The 25534-nt window shown below is 41.1% G+C and overlaps 1 protein-coding gene and 1 non-coding gene across 2 annotated transcripts in view; both read right to left on the bottom strand.

Moving 5' to 3' along the window:
- Hs3st4 (heparan sulfate-glucosamine 3-sulfotransferase 4) overlaps positions 1–25534 on the bottom strand; it is a 405604-nt gene that overhangs the window by 229046 nt on the left and 151024 nt on the right.
- LOC116895029 lies at positions 23367–23500 on the bottom strand. The gene has a single exon (XR_004387215.1). It is a non-coding gene; the product is annotated as a small nucleolar RNA SNORA17 (small nucleolar RNA).

The following is a 25534-nucleotide window of genomic DNA, read 5'->3' on the forward strand; positions in this document are numbered from 1 at the left end:
CATCCTTTTGCCACTTGACTCTGAAGTTGTTCCCATTAACCCATGTGATGAGCTATTCAGTCCTGTGGACTTGATTTGCCCCCATTATAGGCCCATAATGACACGTTAGAAGAAGCAAAATCAGTAGATGCTAAAAAGTGTTTGCACTATGGGGCCTGTTTTCTTGCCATTTGGAAACTTTGCCCACTCTTACTTGAACTTCCAGGCTAGCTAAGCCTGCTAGAGAATGAAAGACACATGGCTGAGTCATGCCAACTGCCCCCACTGACACTAAACCAACTGCCAGGCACAAATGGGGCCATTCTATAAATGGCAGCCCCTGCCACGCTGCCATCTGACTTGAGAGATCAGCTGGGTGTACCCTCAACCGGAAGAACCATCTGATCAACTACTGAATTCTGATAATAAAGTCCTTAAGATTTAAAGCTGAAAGTTTTAAAGTGATATATTATGCTCTGAAAATTCACACACAAAAATACCCCCACAGATTTGGGTTGAGGAGACAGCTAAGTCAGTGAAATCTTGCTATACAAGCACAAGAGCTTTAGTTTAGAGTCCCAACACCCACGTAAACAGCTAGATTCAGAAAGACACACCTAATCATTTGCTGGCAAGCCAATCTAGCTGAGCAGGTGAACTCCAGGTTCATCAAGAGACTCTGTCTGAAAATGTGACTTAAAAAGTGAACATTCTATTGTGGGTGATGTCCTTGTCTTCTGTGCCCTGCCCTTAAGATAGGAAGATCATATTTGCAAAATTTCTTCTCATCAGTAAAGGCACATAAGCACATCACTCTCCAGAATTTAAGAAGCAATCCGCATTTGTGTAATAAACACTGAGTAACTGAATATACAATCATGTTTGAAACAGTCAGTCCACATACGGTAGTTGAACACCAATGTGGCCACTCTCTGCTCATCAGAATAAACAATTAGGTAGAAATACATCCCGATTCTACCTAATTGACTATATCAAAAACTGTAACTTAGCCAGATCCAACTGGTCTACCCCAGGTCACCACCTTCCATTACTGTTGTGCTTTGAGTGCTTGAAGACTAAAGACAGAATCTCCCACTTTAAATCCCCCACCCCTTTATAAAGGTATGGGGCATATAAAACGTAACATTCTAACATACTATGCTGCATAGATACCTCCGCTGGACACCTGAAGCAGGAAGTCGCATTATAACGAGTGTTTGGTTTTTTCCTGGATCTTTAATAAAATATCTACCTACATACTACATGACAGCACCCAGGAAGGAGGAACCTCTGAGTTCAAAAGATAGTGGCTGGGAAGACAGTTTCTAGGCTTCACTGAGTTTGGATCCTGGACTTATTGTTTATGTTAATTAACTAAGAATGTCTCTATACTTTAGCTTCTTTCTAATTCTAACTGAAATGAGTAAATATTACCACTCTGCCATGTTATTGTAAGGACTTAATTAGAAGAGGCACATGCATACGAACGCCTGGCTTGCGGTGCAAACACTTTGAATGCTATCATTTTTCAGTATTCTCTGTCTGACTCCACTCACAATACGCACTTCTAGTCATACTGAGCTCTTTTCACTGTGAAACTAATATCAGGGTGTTCATATTATAATATCAACAGAGAATTCTGATCATTAAAGAATGTAAACAAACAGGTGATGAACATCTATAATCTCAGTACCTGGGAAGCCCAGGAAGAAATATCACAAGTTCAAAACCAGCCTTGGCTACATAGTGATTTCCACGCTAGCCTAGGCTACAGAATGAAATCCTATCCCAAAACTTTATAAAAAAAAGCAAGTAAGCCAATAGCACATATAAAGGGCCTAACACAGAGACTAGTATTTAATAAATAGGAAGGGATAAATTATACTGGGTCTTACTTTCCTCATTTATCTAATAACATAGGTAATAGAGTTTCTGTAGATAGATCATGCGTTGATAATAGATTTGCAATGGATATAGACTCGATATACATTACCTCTTCTACTGCCACTGAATAATGATTTCACAGACATTTGATGTGTGCCCAGGATCCCACAACTGACCTGGTCAGTCGACACATTCTGAGCCTCTCAGTAACTACTAACCAAACAGAAATGGCCACCCCTTTACACATACCCTGAAAGTCAGGAAGATGGCAACTACCTGCTCAAAGGTACCAACTTTACAAATGAAAAGACAGGTCTGAATCAGGAAATAACTGATGCCTTCAGCATCCATGGCTCCCCACCTATAGGCCACGACAACCATATCCCCACCCAGGAAAAGAAGCCACAAACAGCCCTTTCGTACTTCCTAAGACAGTGATGTTAATTCACTGCACAGACTTCCTTTTGCTCAAGGGGAGGCTGTGAACCCACACAACCAGCACTGTTTCTCCATGGAGAGCCAATCAGCAGCCTGGTCCCTGGGGCTGTGACTTGGCAGCCAGCCCCTCCCGCGCCCCCAAGAGCAGATGGCTGCCTGCAAGGCCATCTTTCTCCAAGCTCCTTCTTGATACCCCAGGAACTTTCAGTAATTACTGCTATCATTCTTACATTAAATAAGACTGAACAAAAGCAAGGCTCGAAAGGTGCAGGAAAAAAAACCCAAGCATATGCATAGGCGCACACAAACATAGATACAAGCACACAGACACATCCAGGCAAACACTTAGATGCCAAAGGGGTTTTAGAGGCTAAGACATGAAAAGAGACTCTGGGGTATCATACCACCATGAACCCGCTTGCACACAACTCCTTTAATCTGGCTGTTCCTTACAGGCTGACCTCATGGTTTTTCAAGTTTGCTAGCTCCTGCTTTGCCTGCAAGGAACATGGCAGGGAGTCTACAGTCTACACTGACAAGAACCTTTTCTGTTTCTCTTGTTTCTGAACCAGTTTTTAAAGTTGCTGATCTGAATCACAACATTTGCTCCTTAAAGAAATGACTCCCTGGGAGTTTAGCCTTGGAAGAGGAAAGGTTTGATTTTTCTTTTGTTTGAAGCCTGAACCTTTCCAAGCTGAGTTCTAAGTGGTCTCTGTTTACAAAACATTTTCTTCTTCAACTTAAACTGTGCATGCATTCTTCCTCATCTTCCTCCCCTTCTCATTCTCTTCTTCTTCTCCTTCCTTCTTTCCTTCCTCCCTCCCTTCCTTCCTTTTAAACAAGACCTAAATTCTACAGGCTATGACTAGTAATCAAGGTATTCCCAGGCAAGAATCTGCTGCAGGAGGCAAGGAGAAAGATATTTGTTGTTAGCATCCTGGATTCCCTCTAAAAGAAGAAAAAGAAGCAAAGAAAAGCAGCCTGCCGCTCAGGCCGGATTCAGTTAGCATCTACAGTGACTTTTCAATGTTTCCAAGGAAATCAGCTTTTCTGCACAGAATTCACTTCATTCTGCAAAGTTCTAAGGCTGTTCTATTCCCTACAGAGGATTCCAAAGAATGAGGCTTGGCCCTAGGTGTCAGTATGCTGGCAGCATCCTTATCCTTAAGCTGGGAGGTGGGATAGGGAAACAAGACAAGCAAGGTGGCTAGAGATTTTGTCTCAAAAACACCTGGAGATGATAAACATCTACAGATGTGTATATGCCTCTACCTGCCAGGTTATCTATCATCTGTCTATCCATATGTCTGTCCATTCACCCAACCAATCATCCATCCATCTATCCATTCATCCATCCATCCATCCATCTATCTACCATCTATCTATCCACCTTTCTATATAGACACTTACATTTGCATTTTGGTAGGTATCCTGAAGTACAGCAAATACTTCCTCAACTCCCATTGCAAATCAATCAATCTATGGTTAAACAACTTCCTTGAAACTGGGTGAATGAAGACCGACTCAGAGCTTCATTCTCAAAGCTCTTAATCAAGATCTCAGTGAGTCGGTAATTCTTAATCTTGATTATAAGATTTGTCAACATTCAGTCAACCTACATTTATTAAGCGTTTATTAAGTGGCAGCACTATGGCTGGTCCAAGATAAGATGAACACCTGAGAATAGTGTTCAGGTAGAAATGTCTTGGGAACCCTATAGTCACAGAGCAGCCTTGAGTGAGTGAAAGCATTCATGTGTGCATGTGTGATTGTTTATGGAAGGTCAAGACCAAAGACATGCAAATTTACAAAGTACCAGTTTGACTACATTAAAGAAAACTGGTCTTGATCCTGAAATCACAGTCAGCCGCTCCAGAGACAGCAGATACTCCCCTTGAGTCTCAAGAGTACTACCTGGCCTCATTTCTCCTCTTCCAGTTAGGAAACACAGAAGAACTGGCTTCATTTGCATCTCCCAGCAGGATATTAATTCCATCATTAGCTTCCTTGTCCTATCCTCTTCTCAAAGCTGTCTTCAGCTGTTTCTCTTTGAGTCTTTAGAGAATTCCTTCAGGACACCTCCACTGCCCTGGATGGCAAGTCCAGGATTCAGACCAGTCATAAGGTTCAGAGATCAACAGCTCTTCTATACCTCAGTTAGTGGGATGATTTTTTAAGAAGAGATTTACTTTGTTGATTTAACTGTATAAAGAAAAAGACAGCCTGGGTTGGAGACATTTTCTATGGCCTGATAAGATCCAGCTCATGTCTCCTTTGTGTGGCTGTGAAGGTGAGCCTTCCAACTGGTCTACTTATCCTAAAAGTCATGGGCATAAGGCACAGGGAGGCCAATGCAAAGTGGGTGGCATAATCTATGAAAATCTCTCTGCAAGGATGTGGAAAAATCAACCACCCTTAGAAATAAGTGCTATTTTCAACACAGAAGAGCTCAAAAAATAAAGCATTTTTAGGAAGATCTGTATGTAAATTCAAAATGAACTTACATCCATAAATGATACATATATCTTGATTATCAGTCATTTTTATGGTTCATTTTGTGTCCCCTCCCCCCAAATTTATACATTGAAACCCTAATCCCATATATCAGAGTGTAAATACATTTGAAGGTAGGGTCCTTTAGAGTGTAATTGGCTTTTCTATATTCTGGATATTAACCACTCTGAGATATACAACTTACAAATCCTTTCTCTCATCCATAGTAACTATTGTCTATCCATATAAACTAACTACCATGTTTATCAATATTTACCTAAGTACATGCACAACTTACACCCATACAAAGTCAGCACTATAATGCTTTTACTCTGAAATGACAAAATGTGGAAAAAAACAGGATGCCCACCAGTTAAGTGAGCAGATAAACCGGTATGGAAATGGAACATTACCGTACCTAGATAATGGAATATTACTCAGTTGAGAAAGCCAAGATGAAAGTTAAAAAGTCATTCCACAAGTGCAGAACCAGGACCCCAAATCAGTTTTCTTGGGTGTTCACCCAGTCCAGGTAAAAGAAATGAGCTGTCAGGCCATAGAAGACATGGAGGAATGAAATGCCTATTATACATAAAAGAAGTCAACTGAGAAGGAACAATGCTAAACCACTCCAAGTGCATGGCAGTCTGGGAAAACAGGAGGTATACACAATAAAAATCCTACCATTGTCAAAAGTGAAGAAAAAGGGAGGGTGGAAATTTGAACATTTTAGGGCTCTGGATGTTACTGTGGTACCAGAGCTACGCCCTTATCTATGTGCTCAAACTCAAAATGTTTCATAACAGGAGGGAACCACAATACAAACTATGGGTATTTGGGTGACTGCAATATGCCATTGTAGGTTCATCAGTGAACAATGTACCATCCTGGAGGGTGACACTGATGTTGGGGGATGTTGTCATCAACATGCAGATCTAGGAGTGTGGTGCCTTAAATAGGTTTGGTGCACATAGACTCCTGTTTGAATGCTTGGCCCACAGGGAGTGCACAATTAGGAGGTGTGGCCTCCTTAGGTGTGACCTTGGAGAAAGCGTGTCACCGTGGGAGTGAACTTTGAGGTCTATGCTCAAGCTCTGCCCGGTATGGAATTCCAGTCTTTTCCTTGTTGCCTTCAGTTCCTCCATCACTAGGTCTGCCTGCACACTGCCATGCTTCCCATCATGATGATAAGGAACTAAACAGCTGAAACCACAAGCCAAGTCCAATGAAATGTTTGCCTTCATAAGAGTTGCCTTGGCCATGGTGTCTCTTCACAGCAATGCAAATCCTAACTAAGAGAGAGAGTATATGGGGTCTCTCTGAACCTCCCTCTAAATTTTTTCTGTGAACCAAAAACTGCATTTAAAAATTAGGAAAAAGAAACAAACAATATAAGGAAAAACCTATATTCCCAGTCTGACTCACTGGGAGGGTGTGATGTAACTTGTGTGTTGTGCAGATGATCCTGTGTGACCTGTTGACTTGAGCAGAGCTAATGGCGTTCATTTTTGGTAGTGTAGACCAGTATAGAAAGAGCCACGACCTGGTGACCACAGCTGCACTGTAGACAGGCAGAAGAGTTCCTGGTGGGCTACCCGTGGCCTCTGCTTAGAATCTACTCATTCCATTGTTTTGTTATGTGTCAAAAGGAATGCCCCTGTGCTGCCACACCCGCCAAAGGATCCATTTTTAAAAATTAAATCACCTTATTCTAATTAAGTCAAAAGTAAAAACATCACACAGCTGGTTAAGAAAGCCCTCAAAGACACACTTGCCCATCCCAAACTCTATCAACCTCTGTAAACCTCCACCCACACAATGTCCACCCTGAAGCTATGGAGCTGCGCTTAGGGCTTTATACTTTCACCGTCAATTACATGCATTTTCAATTACCACCACAAGAGAGAAAACCATCATAATGGAGTTGAAAGTAGAAAAATAGCTTTATATCTTCTTTAGTTGCTTACGCATTCATTTCCCTGCATTCAGCCCTTCTTTTTCAGATAATATTACCCTCCCTTGGTTTGCTTCCTAAATACAGACAATACCTACACTAATAGCTTTATATTATACATGTGTGTATGTGTGTATGCCTATACAGATAACAGCATATATACATTATGTCTATGTGCCTGTATATTATATATGTATATGATATAATCATATATACATTGAGTTATACCTTATATACATTATAAGTTAAGAGTTCTCATGAGAGGAAGGACATACAGGTTTTGTCTTTATTTAGGTCACTTTACTTAATATTATACTTTCAAGTCTTTTTTTCTTTATAGCTGGATAAAGCTTCATTCTGTGTGTATGACACATTTTTATTATCCATTCATTTTTGGATAGACATCTAGGCTAGTCCATTTCCTTGCATAAACAGAGCAGCAGTAAGCAGGAATAAGGAAATATCATTACGGTTAGGGTATAAGGTTCCTAGGGTATGTGCTCGAGATCAGAGTGGCTAAGTCGAATGTTAATTCTGTTTTCTAGTTCTCAGAGGACTCACCAAGCTAATTCTCATAATAGCTGCATTAACTTACACCCCCATCAGCAATGAATATGAGTCCCTTTCCCCCACAGCTTCCCCAACACCATTGTCTTATGTCTTAATAATAGCCTTTCTGACCTGCATGAGGTGGGATCTCACAGTAGCTTTAATTTCATTTCTCTGATGGCTGGGGAGAGTAAATATGTTGTGTTTGTTTGTTTGCTTGTTTTTAAATAGCTATCGACAGTCGGTGCTTCTTCCTTTGAGAACAGTTTACTTCGTTAGTCCATTTCTTGACTGATAGTCTCATTTCCTATCCCAAAGTTCTTTGTAAGATCTGGGTACCAGCAAGTCTGAAGTGCAGCTGACAAAGATTCTCTGCAGTTTCTGTGGGCTGTCTCTCTGCTCTGTTGATTACGTTCCTTTTGCTGTGCAGAAACCTTTTCCTTTCATGTCAACCCATCTATGGATTTCCAGGCTGGGTTCTAATGCTAGTGACGCTCCATTAAGAGAGTTCTTGCCTACCCCAAGGCCTTGAAAAGTATACCCTGGGCTTTCTTCTAGTAGTTTATGTGTTTCAGGTTTTTAATTAAGGTATTTGATTTGTTGCTGTTGCTGCTGCTGTTTGAATTAAAAGATATGTATCTAGTTTCAGTCTGCAGCTGGATATCCACTTTGCCAGCACCATTTGTTGAATAGCTATCTTTTTTCAACTATGTGACTTTTCTACATCTGTCAAAAATTATGTGGGCATAGCTTCGCCTGCTCATTTCCTCTTTTCTGCTTCATTGGCCTAACTGGTTTATGCCAGTGACAGGCTGTCTTTATCGCTATAGCTCCGAAGTGCACGGTGAGGTCCAGGGTTGTGATCCCTCCGGCTGGGCTCTTCCTTCTGAGGATTCTTTAGCTACCTCTCGACTTTTATGGTCCCAAATGAATTCTTAGTCTGTTTCTAGATATATAAAATATATTACTGAAATTTCAATGGGTTTCACATTAAACGTATAGATTAGTTTGGGTAACATCATTAATTTCTTGATAATAGTTCTGCCAATCTGAGAGCATGGAAGGTCTTCTGTCCTGTAATATACCTTCTTCCCCATCAACTTCCTTTTTCAATGTGTTAGAGTTTTCATTATAGAGGTCTTTCACTTCTTTGGTAAGATTTATTCCTAGGCACTTTTCGTTTGTTGGAACTATTGTTAATACGATATTTTTCATAATTTCTTTCTGCATTTGTATATAATAAAACTTCAGCCATTAGGAAATGTCCAGGCTTTGGATTTTGAGTTTTGTGTTGGTGGTAGGTGAGTTGCAGATAGAGATTCTGAGGCCTCGAATCCTCCTTACCCAGCCTCACTCTCCTGTGCTGCTGCTCTGAGCTCATGCCTGGAGTAAGGCTCTGGTCTTGTCATTTCCTGAGGCTTACATTGTAGTGTTCATATAAACTTTTTCTGTATGTGTGAAATTAAACTTTAACTTAAAAAAAATCACCAAAGGGAGCTTAAGAGATGGTTCAAATAGCTTCTCTTCCAGAGGACCATAGTTAGATTCTCAACACCCATGTGATAACACAGGACCATCTGTAACTCCAGTCCCAAGGTCTCTGATGTTCTCTTCTAGCTTTCGTGGGCACTGCCTGGCATGGTGTACAGAAATAAATACAAGCAAATACACATATAAATAAATTAAATTAAAATTAAAATTTTTAAATGCACAAAAATATGGTTGTTAACGATGAATAGTTATGTATGCATACTCTTGTCAGGAAGAGTCAACAACCCAGGCACCATCCCAGCCCCTCTATAGGCTTCTTCAAATAACTAGACGATAATACTTACCTCACTTTCAGAAAAAATATCCTATAGTTCGTGACTTTTTGGCTTTTTCCCCTCAGTTTTCTTCCTTGTAAAATAGGCAACATTATATAGATCCCTTGCAATACAGCTGTGAGAATCAAAGAAGATCATATAAAGAGTGTGCTCTCCCTTCATTCTGTCATTGTCCCCTTCCAAGATTTTCCTACAAGTTTATTTCATGTTCATGTTCAATCTAGTAAAACATATTATTCTTAAAATAGCTTGTTCATTAGTCATGCATACATATAAGGTTGAATCGATGTGTGATATTTAGAACAACAAATGATTTTTTTCTCTCCGAAATGACAAAAGAACAGTTAGAACTAAATTTTGAGGACTGGGCCAAGGGAGTGAGTAGACAGTACACGCTCAAGCCTGTTGACAGACGTGCAAGGTCTAGAAAACACAGATAAAGTCAGTGGTGCATATCTGTAATCTCAACACTTCTATGCTAAAATGAGGGAATCAATTGGAAACTCATGTGCCTGCTAGCTTGGAATATACAGTGGGGCAAAAATACCTCAGCTCAAGGTAGAAGAAGAGAATCACTCCCAAAAGTTATCCTCCAATCCCAACAGGCATAAGAAATAACATACCAATGCCTGTACACACACACACACACACACACACACACACACACACACACACACACACACACACCACCACCACCACCACCACCACCACCACCACCACCACCACCACCACCACCACACCACCACCACCACCACCACCACCCCCACCACCACCACCACCACCACCATTATTACTTTAAAAAATAGACAAGACAAAATGCCACAGGTTTCGTGGACACTTTTCAGTTAAAGAATTTGGAGTTATACTCAAAGAATCCCAACATACTCAGAGAAGACACATGTATGATGTTCAAAGCTTTACAAATATAAGGGAGAATTTTAAAAATGGAAACTCTTATGTAAAATTTATAACATGAAGTTGGAAAATCCATGCAAAATAAATGAGTTCTTAAGAAAATATAATTTACTGAAGCTGACTCAAGAAGAGGTAGAAAATCTGAGTGGAAGAAATTAGAAATGCTGTCAATATACATGTACACCGAAGACAAGGTACCAGGGAGAATATTTTGGAAATAGCTACCAAAATTAAAAACACATATACCTTTCAACTCAGAAATCCCACTCCTGGGAGTCTATCAAATAAAAATGAAAGTGCTGGTGCCAAAGAATATGAGTTCAGGTTATTAATGCAGAATTACTTGGGGAAGGAAAAGTGAAGTGAAAAAATGTCCAACCATAGCAGCTGTATTGTCTCACAAATGATAGTTGTCACCAGCAAATCTGCAGCGGCTTCCAGAATGAGTGGATAGCAAAGCAGGCAAGAGGAGCCAATGAGCAAAGGGCATGTTTAGCAAACAACAATCAAAAAGAGAAAATCCTTCTCTATGTAATTGTGTCTATATGGTATCCTAAACATAGAGAGGCTGCAGAAAGTTACATACAATACTGTTTACAACACATTACATACATACAACACAGCTCAGATTATACAAAAAGGACTAGGTATGGGTTGGGATGCAAAGTGAGGAAGGCAGTTAGCTAAAAGAATGAAAGAAACTGGCTGTGACCTAGAAACTTCATCCCTACAGCCTAGTTTTCATAGTGCTAGAAGGCTCTATGCATGCTACCATGGGTAAAAGTAGCCATCAACTTTACCTATCTGTGAACCTTACAAACTACCATCCTGGAAACATATGCCCATTGGTGCAAGAGTGGCACAAATGTTATAGGAGTAACTAACCACTTTCAGTTTGAATTTAAGCTCTACTCCATAATGCCTGCCACTGTTAACAGTGCCAAAAACTGAAGGCTACGTAGGTCATAAGCTGCTGGGGAAAACCTACTATTATTATTCTGGTAAATAGAAGTACTAAACTCTAAGGGGTTGGGAATTTAGCTCAATGGTAGAGTGCTTGCCTGGCAAGCGTAAGGCCCTGTTCGGTCCTCAGCTCCAAAAAGAGAGAGAGAGAGAGAGAGAGAGAGAGAGAGAGAGAGAGAGAGAGAGAGAGAGAGAGGTACTAAACTCACTCCTGTGATGTATCATATGCATGGATTAAGTGCATCTCTCAAATATCATCAGAGAATCCTTTTTTGTGATATATGTGGTGATTAAGATAGAGATACACAACTGGTAAGCTTGCAGAAAATAAGAGCTTGTGAAGTTCTCAGCCCTCAATGGTACCTAGATAGCACAACCCTCCTTCCAAGGCTCAGGGATCATCAAGGAAGAGCGGAAGAAAGACTGTATGAGTCAGAAGGATGGATAACTAGAACAAGACAGTATTTCTCAGACACAAACAGGTCAGCTGTAAATATGAACTGACATCAGCTATGACAGCATACACAAGACCTAAATATGATCAAACCAGCTAAACTGAAGTGAGGGGTGGTAAGGAAGGTCAATCTCTAGATGAGCAGCTATTGCCAATTACGGTTACTGAGAAAACAGACTAATTCTTCTTCAGTGATGTGGCCCCCGAAAGGCTACTTATGTTTCAGTAGATGACAGTATCCCCATGCACATACAGACTGCACAAAGTAGATATGATACAGTGGGTTAAAAATATACTAGTATGAGAATATGTAAAAACGGAATGGAACTGTTGATGAGGGATAGAATTAGGAGGGAGGGAATGGGAAGTGAATGGAATCATAATAAATTATATGCATGCATAACATTTTTAATCAATAAAAAGGAAACAAAAGATTACATGTAAGTTAATGATGATAAAATGCTTTCATGTTATGATTCCCTCTATGTAGAAAGAACCATATATGTGTATATCTGAATATGCATGCCGTGTGTGTATTTGTTTTATGATCACAGCTACAGATTTACAAAAACATGAATAAATAAAAAGGACCCAACTTACACTTTGCAAAGACGGCCTTGGCTGTCCTCTGTATACAACAGAATGCCCTGAAACTAAAATAGTACAAAACTTTTCAAACCACTTTATCAATCTTGGTAGAAAAAGCAAATATCATCGGTTAGAGCAAAAGCTATAGCCCTGCTCCACAAATGGACAGGAAACAAACCACATGCCAATCATGTCCAGAGGTTATCACTGAACCACAGCCATTCAGGGTTGGTGTAAATGATACCAGTAGAAAACTTCAGGGTCCCTACTCCCTTCCCTAAAACAAGAAAGTATTGAGCAAAGTGATGGTCATTGAGTTTTCTTGGATCCACCATGGAACTAAAGTCACAAGGTAACTCCATCACTCTGAAATCTGGAGACGCATGTGTCACGGTTGGTTAGAGTCAAGAGATGCCTGAAGAAGCACCCTCACCACGGCATTGTGGGAACACTTAGGTGATAATCCTGATGAACCTCTGGGGCTGACCAGTGTAGGCTTGGAATGCCCAGGAGTTGCAGTCATAAAGGGGATGTGATTGTTTGGTCTTAATTAGGTATCCAGAGTTCTATTCCATTCTGACACCAACCACTCAGCACAGGCCACACAGGTCCAAGAATTCGAGTAATTCACTAGAACGGGTCTCAGTACCATGAGAACAGTTTGTGTTAGCTGTTTTTCTTACAAAGGTTAACTGTTTTTCTTACAATGGTATGGAGTGTTTTTCCTACAAAGTTGAGCAGCAGCTAAGAGGGAGAATCAGCTGTGGGGGCAAGGTATAGGGTGAGCAAAGGACGGAAAGTTTCATGCCTTCTCTGCGCATGCACCTATCTGGTACTTCATGATCACCAGCCCAAAATTCTGCGGCCCTTCAGAGCTTTCCTGCAGATGTTTCTCTACATATGCAGAATTGACTAATTGGCTGCATTGGTGACTTGACCTAGTGTCCAGCCCTTCTCCTCTGCCGAGGTAGTGGCTGGACTAAGGTCAGTCTTGCTAATGACCTATTCAGGGGTCATCTCAGGAGCACACAAAAGATTGTAAATTCCAAGAGCATTTAAAGCTCTGTGCCAGGAGACAAGAACAAAGACTAGATATATTTTTATTTCCCTTCTTTCTTTTAAAAATATTTTCAGTGCTGTGCAGGAAACCTGGGGCTGTGTGCATGCTGAATGCCACTGAACTCCAACCCCATCCCTGAATACATATTTTCTGTTATACTGCAGGGTCCTCTGCCCTTTCATAAATTTCATCTCTAGAAATCCCATCAGAGTGCCTCTGCAAAGAGTAGAATAAAACCTCTGTGGATCTCAGTGCTGAGAAGAAGAGCTGCCCACCACAGAATAAACCCAGAAAAGACCAGTGGACCCTCAATAGGAGGACTATTCTCCAAAGGAAAGAGGTCGCTTTGACTCACCTGGGGAAGTGCAGCCTAAACTCCAACTCCCCACTCCCCACTCCCCTTCCTGCCTAAATGAAGAGAAGACATTCTGAGCACCACAACAGCTGCAAGCTTCCATAGCCTTGGCTGCCACAACCTCCCTCAGGTAATGATGACTATACCTCCCATGGAAGGGGAGTATTCACAAAAGTCTAAAATGCACAGGGAAATAAAAACTCTGGGCATAGACAAAGCTTCTGGCACCAAAAGTAAAGGCAAACACAACCCTACCAAGAGTCAGCCTAACATAAGCACCTCTCACAAGGAAGGGCTGTTTATATCACGCAATAACTTGTGGTGTGATGTTCAAAGAGACATGCTACAAGGCAATGAATGTGAGGACTTACTACCTTTAGAGAGGTAGTGACATTTACTAAATTACAGATTAAGAAACAAGTATTCATTTACTCAAATAGACTATAGAACAGCATTTTACAAATGTTAGACTTCAAATATCCCCTACCACTGAAGAAACAAGTTACTAGAAGCCCAAAATAAATACAAAGTAAATATTCTACCATATAGTCCAGAAATGTTGTTACTGAATATACACTTACAATAGTTTAAAATGGGCTCTTGAAGACATCTTTGATTGTCTACATTAAAAGTATCATTCTTCAAAATGACTAAAACAGAAAAGCCAACAGTATGCATCTCTGAGTGAGTGGATAAGAAAAATGTACCAGACTATTACTGGAATTTACAAAAGAAAAAGAAGTTGTGAGATGGCTCAGTGGCTAAAGCATTTACTATGCTAGTATGAAGACTTGAGTTATGATCCTCAATAGTCACATTAAAGCCAGGTTAAGTGGCACCCCAATCTCTATAGTGAGAAACAAGCAGACATCAGGAGCTTGATGACTGACTAGTCAAAGCAAATTTTGAGCTCCAGAATCTCTGAACAAAACAAGGTGAACAACAGAGGAAGAGACCCAACATCAACCCCTGGCATCTCTTTATGCAAGCATGGGCATGTACATCAATCATCAAACACATACACACACACACACACACACACACACACACACACACACACGGGGTGGGGGGCAGATAGACATATTATAGAGACAATGAGAGCACAGCCCCAAAGCTCAGAATATCCTATAGCCAGAGCTACTGAAATAAACTGCCATCTAGTGACTGAAAAACTTGTCATTCGAGAATGAAGGAAAGATAAACAATTTCCTAGACAAACAGAAACTGAATTACTTCATCTATCATTAGGTTTATCTTCAAAGAAAGACAGAGGGCAGACATTGGGTGAACAGAAAGAAGGTTGAGAATATACAAAGTTCTGAACATACAACATTCCGGAACATGGAGGAAAGACCTTGGCCAGATTAATAATACTACTGCAATAGTAGTTAGCAACTACTTTCAAGTCTAGTATAAATATTAAAAATCAAAAATATTTAAAATAACTATAGATAGAACCTGTTAGTCGATATATATATATATGTAGATATATATATGTAGATATATATGTATATTATATATACACACATATATATAGTACAAAAAATAAAAGAATAGCATATGAATCTAAAATATTAAAAGAAAAGAAGGTTAAGTTTAGAATTTCTATGTATGATTAATCTTAGCCTGTTAGTGATCCAAAGTGGACCGTAGGGTGTTGCATGTGAGCCTCGTGGTGATCAGTATGAAGATACAGTAGTAGCAGGTACACTGAAGATAGAGAAGACATGATGAATTCAGCCACAAGTGACCTTATAAAATAAGGCAGCAAGAGAAGACGACAGAAGAAAGTAACTATAAAATAAAGCCTTGTGAGTGAGCTAAGCATAAGAACTTAGATGCTCAATGGACATGTACATCAACCCTCAACAAGTGCTCGATCCTAAACTGGACTCCTATATCCACCACCACCCTCCAGCCAAGCTTAGGGAATACTGTGGAAGAGGAGGCAGAAAGCATGCAAAAGCTAGATGTAGGGGAGAACTGTGAAATGCTGTCCTCTGGACGTGACTATTTCAATCGCAACTCACAGCAGCTGTACTCCCCCTGCACAAGACCTACATGAGATCAAACCAAACAAACTGAAGATTGGTAGCTGATCGTTCCTGGGAGAGAGATTGTCGTTCCTCTTTGAGGTTGTGACTACCGGTAAGCTTTCCATGCTCCAGTGCTCCAGTGGATGGGAAATACTAACTGGATTTAGTGAGTTGCCAAAATCAAAAAAGGAAAGAAACATAAACTTGAAAATAGGATGTATTGGGAAGGATATGGTGGGAATTGGAGGCAAAATTTGGGGTAGATAGAATCATATTAATTTGTGTATGTATCAAATTATCAAGGATAAGGAAAAATCAAAGACAGCAAACAAAAAGGAATGTTAAATCCTTAATAACAATAATCTATTTAATGTAAATGGTTTAAATTCTTTAGATAAATGATGCAGAGTGCTCAAATTAATTTTAATCAAAACTTCCATATAATTCATTAAGCCTAAATCTTGAAGACACAGAAAATGTGAACAAATCAATAATAAAAGAGGAGACTGGATCAAATAGATAAAAACCCTCCTGAACTAAGAGAGTGTTAGTACCCAACCAAACATCTAAAGATCAAGTGGTTACAATACTTTACAAGCACACCCAAAAATTTGAAGATGTTCCCAAGCTAATGTTTCAGAATTCAACATGTCCGTGAGATCAAAAACCAAGCAACACCATCATGACAAGAAAATTAGAGGTCAAAATCATTATAGAACACAAGCTAAAAATGCTCAACAAAACATTTGCAAGCTAATTTATGGAAAAAAAAACAGAACAAAACCCTACAACATGATTAAGTATAATTTAATCCTAGCTTGCAAAGATGGTTCAACATATGCAAATCAATAAATGTGATATATCACATCAGCAGGATGGATAATAGATGTCATGTGAGCATTTCAAAAGACTCAGAAAGCAACACTCAACAAAATTCAACATTCTTGGGGATGGGTTAAAAAATACAAATGTTACCACCCTTACCTAATATGCATGGGGCTCTGGGCTCCTTCCCAAACCCTGATAAACACTCGACAATACCCTCAACATACTAAAGCCACTATGGCAAACTCATAGTTAACGAAACAAACTTACATAAGAGATACATAAAACACTTCCCTTCAAGATTAGGGATAAAACCAGGATTCTCATTATTGACATTTCTGTTCAGTATAATACTCAATATCATCTCCAGAGAAGCTAAGCAAGAAAATGAAAAAAGCCAACTGCATCCAAAATGAAAAAGAAGAAATTGAATTTTCTCTGTTTGCGGAGAATATTATCTTATATATAGAAAACACTCAGGATTCCACCAAATTTATGTTAAGATCAATAAGCAACTTCAGTGCAGTTGTGGTATATAGCATAGGCACAAAAGTCAGTTTCGTGTCTATATTTAGGAGACATGAAATTAAGAAGACAACTTCTTTTGCAAACACACTCTCTAAAATTCACTGGAAATTAATTTAACCAAGAAGTTTACATATCTACACCCTGATAATGAAGCTGGAGAAACAAGTGAGTTGTTGGAGTAAGAAGAAATTAATAGGCTGGTGAGATGAAACAGAACCATCTAGAAACAGAGCCACAACTGTGAGGAAACTAGGAATGAAAGCCAAAGAAGCCTGATTCAACAATGTAACAAAGACTAGGACTGGCTCAGCCAGACACAGATTTGGAAACCTCTACATCATCATTTTTCCTGTTGCACACAAAATTAGACTTCAGATAAATTGGTATTAAAAATTCCAAGCAATTAGAGAATAATACATGATAATAGTTTTATAATGTTGGGGCAATAGGAAGCATGAAACAATATGAAATCTCAATCAGAGGAAATATTTCAAGAGCGACATTGGCTGATTTGACAGTGTATAATTTAAAACATCTGTTTGACAAAATACTATAAAGACAGTCCCAAGATCAATTTAAACATAGGTGTCCTTGTAAGTGAAGTTATTCGACACTTCAAAGGCTCTTAAAAGAGGAGAAAAAATAATGCGTTTGAGAAACTTGAAAACATGCATAAGAAATCCTGGAAATGTAAATAACAGATACACACAGATTTGCTGGAGTTTACTACTAATGGGGGAGGGCAGGTCTCTTACCCCTGTTCCATAACCTGTCTAGGTCTTCTTCTATCCAGTTCCCAGAACGTGTACACATCTTTCTGATGATTTGATGCAGCGTTCTTTAGTTATTAATGTCTCTCTACTATATTTGTTCTTTGTTTTATGGGGCCAGGTTTTTGTTACTAACTGTTGGTATGAATTTTGAGAAATTTTTAGATATTAAAAAATCATAAAATGTCTACTTTTGTGTTTGTATTAAGTTCCTAGGGCTGCTATTTAAAAGTACCACAAACTGAATGGCTTCAAATGACAACAATTTATTTATCTCACAGCTCTGGAGGCTAAAAGTATAAATCAAGATGTCAGCAGGACCAAGTTCCCTGTGGTGAGATGGGCTGGAATCCCTCTCCGCTTCTTCCTGGCGCCAGTAGCCCAAGAATTCTTGGCTTGTGGCAACATCATCTCAATCACTGTCTCCATCTTCAGGCAGCCTCTGCTCCCCCTGTGTTCTTTGTCTTCACACAGCACTGTTCTCTGTAACTGTCCTTATGAAGATGTCAGACATGAAGGTTTCCTGCTCTTCTCTCATATGAGCCTGGCTGATTACAGCTACAGGGGCCTTCTTTTTTCAGATAAAGGCATATTCTTAGATACTAGCAAAAAGAACCTCAGTAAATCCATCCCAGGAGACATCTCATATAAGAGACTTGGGTGAAAAATGGTGAGTACAAGAACCAACCTCAAAAGGTTGTAGTCTGTAAAGACTCACAAGACATTCTCAGAAGAATGGACAAACAGAATAATTGAAAGTAGCACTTGTCTTGGGCTATTGGGGGTGTGCCATAAGAACAGAGCACAGAACATAGGTCATTTTGGGAGAAGTCAGCCTCGCAGAATTGCTCAGTTCATACAGCAGTGTTTACATGAGTCTTTGTATGTGTTTAAATTCACATAGCTGTGCATAGGTTTGCCATCTGCTCCAAAAGATCGGAACTCTGAACCCCCTAACCCCTAACACTCAGAAGAGTTCATGTTTTGGAGACAAGTTCTCATTATTATAGGCCTCAGCAGAAGAATAAAAAAAAAAAAAACAAAAAAAAACTCTGCCAGAATGTTCAACAAAACCACTAAATCCATTGACCTATGGTATCTAGTAGGGGGCTAACAAATAAAAATCCTAGAACCGGGAGTGGGAAACCTCACAGAGTTGTTGGCCAGTGAGGTCTCATTGGCACCCCAAATTACAGGATGCTGTCTATGACCTTGGTTGCCATACCGAACGTGATGCTGTCATTATGGTTGAAGACATCACGTACTCAAGTCATAACATGGGGAAATCAAGCTGGTACTCATTTGGAAGCTTCATCCCTACTGGTTATCTTTCAAAGTGTTAGAAGGAGCTATGCAAGTTTCCAGTGGAGGAACTTAGTCTTCAGTCTTACCCAGCTGTGAATGCTATGGGCTACAATAATGACCATCCTGGAAAGACATGCCCACTAGTGCCATAGTGGAATGAATGTCAGGGGAATAACCAGCCTCTTTCTGATTGGATTGAGATATTGCTCCAAATGTTGAAAGGCACATGGAACCATTACTAGGGTCATGGACCTATGACTAGACAGGACATAAGCTCTAGGGAAGAAGGTATTTCTATTACTCTACTAAACAGACAATATACTAAACCAACTCACATGGCTTTCCCTCATACCCACAGATTAGCTCACCTCTCATCCCTCATCAGAAAAGCTTCTTTTCACATTAAATGGCTATTAACTATGTAGTAAAAGTGCAGGAAATGAGAATTTGGAATGATCAGCTCCAAAAGGCACATCTGTATCATATTCCCTCATCTCAAGGCTCAGGGATCATGTAGAAGATGCTAACAGAAAGATTCTAAAAGTATCTTTTAGAGACAGTGGATGAATACAAGGAAACAGTGTTTTCTAGACAAAGCAGGGCCATTGTACATATAAATTCATAGCACTTGGTATACCAGGCACAAGACCCATGAGAACTCAAGCCAGGAAATTTCCAGGACCACAAGGGAAGGTAGGTAGCTGGGCAGGCTGTGGTGCTACACACTTTTGATCCCAGTATGTAGGAGGCAGAGGTAGGCAGATTTCTGTGAGTTTGAGAGTCTACAGAGAGAGTTCCAGGACAGGACAGACTACACAGTGAAATCCTAACTCAACAAAAGGAGTTGGGAAGTAGAGCATGAAGTCCCACCCCTAGCTGAGGAGCTACTGTCAATGGATGGCTGCTGGGGATGGGGGGACATCCATTTTCTTTAAGATTGGGGGCTTTCGAAGGTTGATCAAGCTCCACTAGAAGGCCACATATCCAAGACCTGTACTTTTGTCTATTTGCTTTCTTTGATTTATCTTAAGAAGACTCAAAGTTCGGTCAGTTGAGAAGGGAGAGCTGGGGTTTGGGGATTTAGCTCAGTGGTAGAGCACTTGCCTAGCAAGCACAAGGCCCTAGGTTCAGTCCTCAGCTCTGGAAAAAAAAGGGAGAGCTGACCCAAGAAGAAAGCAGATATGATCAAAATAGATGGTGTGAAACTCTCAAAGAACTAATAGCAATGAGAAAAATTAAGCCCCAAACCTTTTAAGTGACAATGTAACACACAAGTGGAAATTCTGATATGTAGACCTACTATTTCCCTTGCTTAAAGGTGGCATAGTGCACACACATGAGTTAAAGATGGCTCAGTACACACACAGCAGTTAAAGGTGGTTCAGTGCACATACACAAGCCATTTTTTCATTCACAAAAGTACTAAACAATATTGTGTGAAATCACATTTAGGACTCATGTACAATCATACAGGAAACAAAAATAAATGTCAAATTTAATCTTGGATCCCATCACCAACATATTTCATTATGAATTTGAAAAATTCCAGAAACAAAAAATAATTTCTAAGTTCTGCAACATTTCCAGTCCCAACCCTTTCAATCTATACTTTTTAAAAACTAAGCTTTACCTATCAGTAATAGAAATAGAATTAAATACATCTACTGTTCTTAGGCATTCAAACTTTATGGTTTTGGTGTTTGCAAACCAACCAAATATTTTGACTAAACTCCTACCTCATTCTTATTTCTGCCCTAAAAAAATCAGTGCCAAGCAGAACTAGCATGTTCTCACCCTGTGAGAGCTGCCTTCATTTACTGGCTTCTCTTCTGTTGAGAACTGAAACCCAGCCTTGTTTACACATGCCAAACCATACAACTGACGCATATACTGACAGCCCTACAAAGTCACTGAGTTTCTTGAAAAACAAAACAAAGCACACACACACACACACACACACACACACACACACACACACACACACACACACGAGGAATGGTGGGAATGAGCAATTATGGTGTAATTAACTCCGCTCCAATGTGGGTCCTATTGGTGTAGACACATCTGTAATAGCCTGTTCCTTTGTTTCCTGTAAGAATTATTGCAGCTAGAATCACCCCATGATCACATTATTCTGCTCTTTGAGTAGAAAAACATTCAGTGCATGAAGGAGATGAGCATTCCTCGTTGATTCAGTCTCTGGAAGAAATTTCTGTCCAAGACAATGCATAATTTTGATGCAATTCTCTTTTTGATTCTCAGGCTGTGGAATCCGAACAATTTCAGTCATTTACTTAACAAAATTCCCCCAAGCTCTAAGAAAATGCTAGCATATTGGTATCTAACCAGTAAGAATAATGAAGATGATAATAAACACCTACACTACCCAGGTTATATTTACCTTTCTTAACTTTTTATTGTTTTTATTGTGAATCTCACTCATCTCCTCCTCCCCTCATACCCACCCTCCACCATTGCAACTTCCTTCCCAACATAGGAAGAAATATCATTGTGGAAGCTATCGTGTGTCACAGCATGTCCCACAGTATTCCTTTTATCCACACTTCTTTGCTCACAAATGTTCATTCCAATGACTCTCTGGTCTGATACAAGACCTCTGGTTTCTGTTCTTCTATCAATACTGGAATATCACTGAGACTCCTTTTGGTAACCCTATTGTTGCCCTGTGTCATGGAGGTCCTATACTATTGGATCTATAGGGCCAGTCCCTTCATGCACTCCAGCAGTTTTATGGGGTGGATGTTGTGATGGGCCAATCAAAGCCCTGGATCTCGGTCTGAGAGGTGTCAGACCACCAGCTCTCCCACTCTCGTGCCCTCAGAACCAGCTTACTCAAAACTCCTGCAACCAAGGCCAGCTCTACCTTGCCGCCCAGTTTAGGTATACAGACTGCTATCCCAAGCATTGCAGCTGGTGAGGCATGTGTCCAGTTCTATCACTCTCATGACCCTGGGGCTAGTTCTCCAGTCTACCATAGGTGGTGAGGGACAAGGAAGGGGAGGAGGTTGTCTTTCCCTCTTCTGTACCACAGCCCAGCAGGGTCAGCTGTCCCACACTCATGTCCTTGGGGTTGACTCACCTGCAACCCCCATGTCCAGGGCCAATTCTACTGGCTGCCCAGGAGAGATGCAAAGCCTGCTCTCCAAAGGGCTATAGCAGGTAGTGGGTATGTCTCTCCTGTTCTCACAATGGTAGGGCCAGCTCTCCTGTCTGCCATAGGTGGCAAGGGGCAAAGGCAGGGTGAGCAGGAGCAGGGAGGCGGGATCGGTTCCCTTGCATGTGTCATCATGTAGAAGACAAGTGGCAGGGTCAGCTTTCCCATGCTCATGCCCTCGGCTCCCAGGGTCAGCTCAACTGTGCTGCTCAGGCAAGGTGCAGGGCCTGCACTCCCAAGTGCTGCAGCTGGTGAAAGACAAGGACATCTCTCTTGCTCTTATGACCCCAGGGCCAGGTCTCTCACTTGCTGTAAGTGATGAGGAGTGAGGGGAGGAGGGTATCTTTCTGACTTCCGTGCCACTGCAGGGAGATGGGTGATAGGTTCAGCTCTCCCGTGCTCAAATCCTCAGCCCAGCTTATCCACCTTTCCCTCAATGTGTGTGCATCATTTACCTCAATACTTGAGCTTGGAAGCAGAAGGGCAGGGTCAGCTCTCCTGCTCCCATGTCTCTAGGGCCATGATATCCTATCCCATAGCTATCCCATGATGCCCAGATATCTGGTAGGGCCAGTTCTGCACAACCCTCAGACATCAACATCTGCTTGGCCTTTGATGGTATCAGACCCTGCTGCTACAGAGCCATGGACCCAGATGGGACCCCTGGTGGCAGCACAGACCAGGACTACACCATAGGCCTAGGTAGCATCACCAGCTACTCACAACTGGCTTTTCCTCATTACCCTGGAGTCTCCAGTAATGCCTCTCTTCTTTGTGTGCACATCCTTCTGTTTCTCTTTCTCTTCCAATTCTCTACCACTTGCTCCTCTTAGTGGCACCTGGAGTATCTGTGTCTGGGGTTGTCTCAGGAGTGGTCTCAGGAGTGCTATACCCGGCTTGTGCATTGTGTCATCTGGTAGGGGTCATCTGGAGCACGGTCTGCCTCCACCCAGGCCAGTGTGGTGCTAGACTAATGGTGATCTCAGGCTAGCTTCCTATCTAAGCACTCTGGTGCCAGTCCGGTGGTTGTCCTGTTCTCTCTCCTCACACAGCTTGCCCTAGTGGGCCCTGGAGAGGGTCATCTGTCTCAGGCTCACTCCCACCCAAGGCCTGTGTTCCCAAGAAGGTTCTTCTAGTTTCCAGGTTGGTTCCTGTCCTGAGATCCCTGCCTGGCCTGCCTGGTGCCAGACTAATAGTCACAGGTTAGCTCCCTACCCACGTCCCCTGCAGCTGGACTGATAGTGGTCTCAGGCTAAATTTTTTCCAGGGAATATTAGGCTGCTCTAATCATTCAGATGTTCACAGATCAGAACACTGAGTGTAGACTTGGGCTTTCTTCTCTCTGCCATCTACTGATACATGTGTGAGACAGCAACCACACCTATAATGCCTCTAGGGGCAGGTATTTCCTACTCCTAATATAAGTTTAATTATATTCTTATATATTAGTCTTAAGTGGGTGGCTAGGGTCACTCTCCCATGATCTAATGCACAAGTTATGATGGTCAAGAAAGCCAAGAGACTCACAAAATGTGCATACCTCAGAAAGTCTTGAGCATCTTGAGTGGGGTCAAATGAGATGAGGTGGTAAGTTAAGCTGCAAGGGATAACAATGGCCTCTGGACCCAATCTTTGGGCCTGATTCTCTGCTGCACTGTTTCCTGGCTCTGGAGCTCTGGAGATATGATTGACCTGAGTCTCCACTATCTCTTCTGCAAAATGGCGAAGGAAAAACAGTAGCTTCGTATGGTCTTGGAGACTTGGTGTATCCACTCAACAAATGAAGATCTACAAGTGCCTCTGCCATCGTCTGGAAAGTGGCAGGCCATTTGGGGTTTGAATGCAATCTGACATGATCTCTTCTTAATAGAAAAAAGGAAACACTTTCTAGTTTTGCTGTGCAAGGTGGGACAAGGGAGTGCTAGGAACACTGGACGGGATTTTCTGTCCTTCCTGAGTTGTATGTGTCAGGGAGGTAAAAGGCTGAGGAGCATGTAGCACAATGTTGACTCATAGACAACTTGATTTATTAAATTAGTAACTGGAATGTGGAGGCTCCGGGGGTCAAACACACAGGAGCTCCAGTATACATGGGAGTCACTGCAGTTAGGAGAAACAGCCAGGCTGTGGATCACGTGAAACCTTCAGTGTATAAAGGTGATCAGAGAGAAGCCATTCTCGGAGAGAGTTGGGAGAATGAGGGCAAGAGCTTCAGGAGTTTCAAAGGAATGAGCGTCCAAGAGGAGACGAATGGGAAAGAGGATGCAGAAAGAAGTAAATGAAGGTCAGTGGTGACAGAGCTTGGTGGGGCAGCGTGGCATGGTGACTGGCTGTTTGGCTAGTTCTAAGCATCTAACCTTATCTTGCTGAACTAAATAAGCCTGATTCAAATCCCAGCTCTGCCAGCTTCACCACTAGTTTTATATGATGAGCCCTTTAAGATTCTCAATGCTCAACCTTCTCTTCTATAACATTAAATAATACAGAACCCACTCATATTACCGTTGATAAGTGTATAGAAGAGGATTCAATTCAACACTACTACCCACTACTGTAACCAACACATGGCCAAGCCTATTAACAACTTGTTACAAAATGTGCATTGTACTTACACTAAGAAATTACAAGTAACCATCAATAGCACAGCAGTGTTCGGCACATAATCATTTCCTGGCTATTTACAAGACACAGCATGCTTCAGACATCTGAACTCCAGATGCCTCCTTGTTCCTGAAAGTGATCTTCCTTGCCCCACTTGCCCTTAGTTAGTTATTAGCTCTGGCAATATTTTCTTCCAAAGACAAATATGTGTAAGTTACCTCTGGTTACTAGGGTGGGCAAGAGAGGTGGGGTTGGCAGATCACAGGGCAGTTCAAGAGCAATCAGAATAGAGAATAGCAATGGGAATCATTTAGAAAAGAAGAGGCCATTAGATGGTGACAACAGGGGACAGAGTGCAAATGCAGCAGAGACAGGGGAAGGTAGCACCCTGGAGCATGGGAAAGCTGGAAGGTCTTTATTCAGCCTGATATGTAGTACCTCATAAAAATGAATGCTCGCAGAGATGAATAATGGGAAGCAGAGGTGACTCCATGCAACATGCCCGCCCCCATGCAATCAAGGATGGAAAGCAAACAGCAAACACAAAGCCAAACAACCTCGGCACAGTGCCCAGCCTGCCAGTCATCTCATAGAAAAGCAAGCATGTAGTCTAAACTCCCAGTGGAGTCCACGCCCATACAGGAATATGATGCAGTGTTTAATGGCTCAGTTCTCAGCTGTCTCTCATTTCTCATAGAAAAATTTTCCTTGAGCGCATTTTCCATAAGCTTTATTTGGTTACCCAGCTACTAAACTTTTGAAGTAAAATAGGAAAAAAAAAAAGACCCGAGTTGATTCCCCAAGACTTTGGAATGAGAAAATAGACACAGAAACTC

Source organism: Rattus rattus, chromosome 2 (genome assembly GCF_011064425.1).
Source record: "Rattus rattus isolate New Zealand chromosome 2, Rrattus_CSIRO_v1, whole genome shotgun sequence".
Lineage (NCBI taxonomy): Eukaryota > Metazoa > Chordata > Mammalia > Rodentia > Muridae > Rattus > Rattus rattus.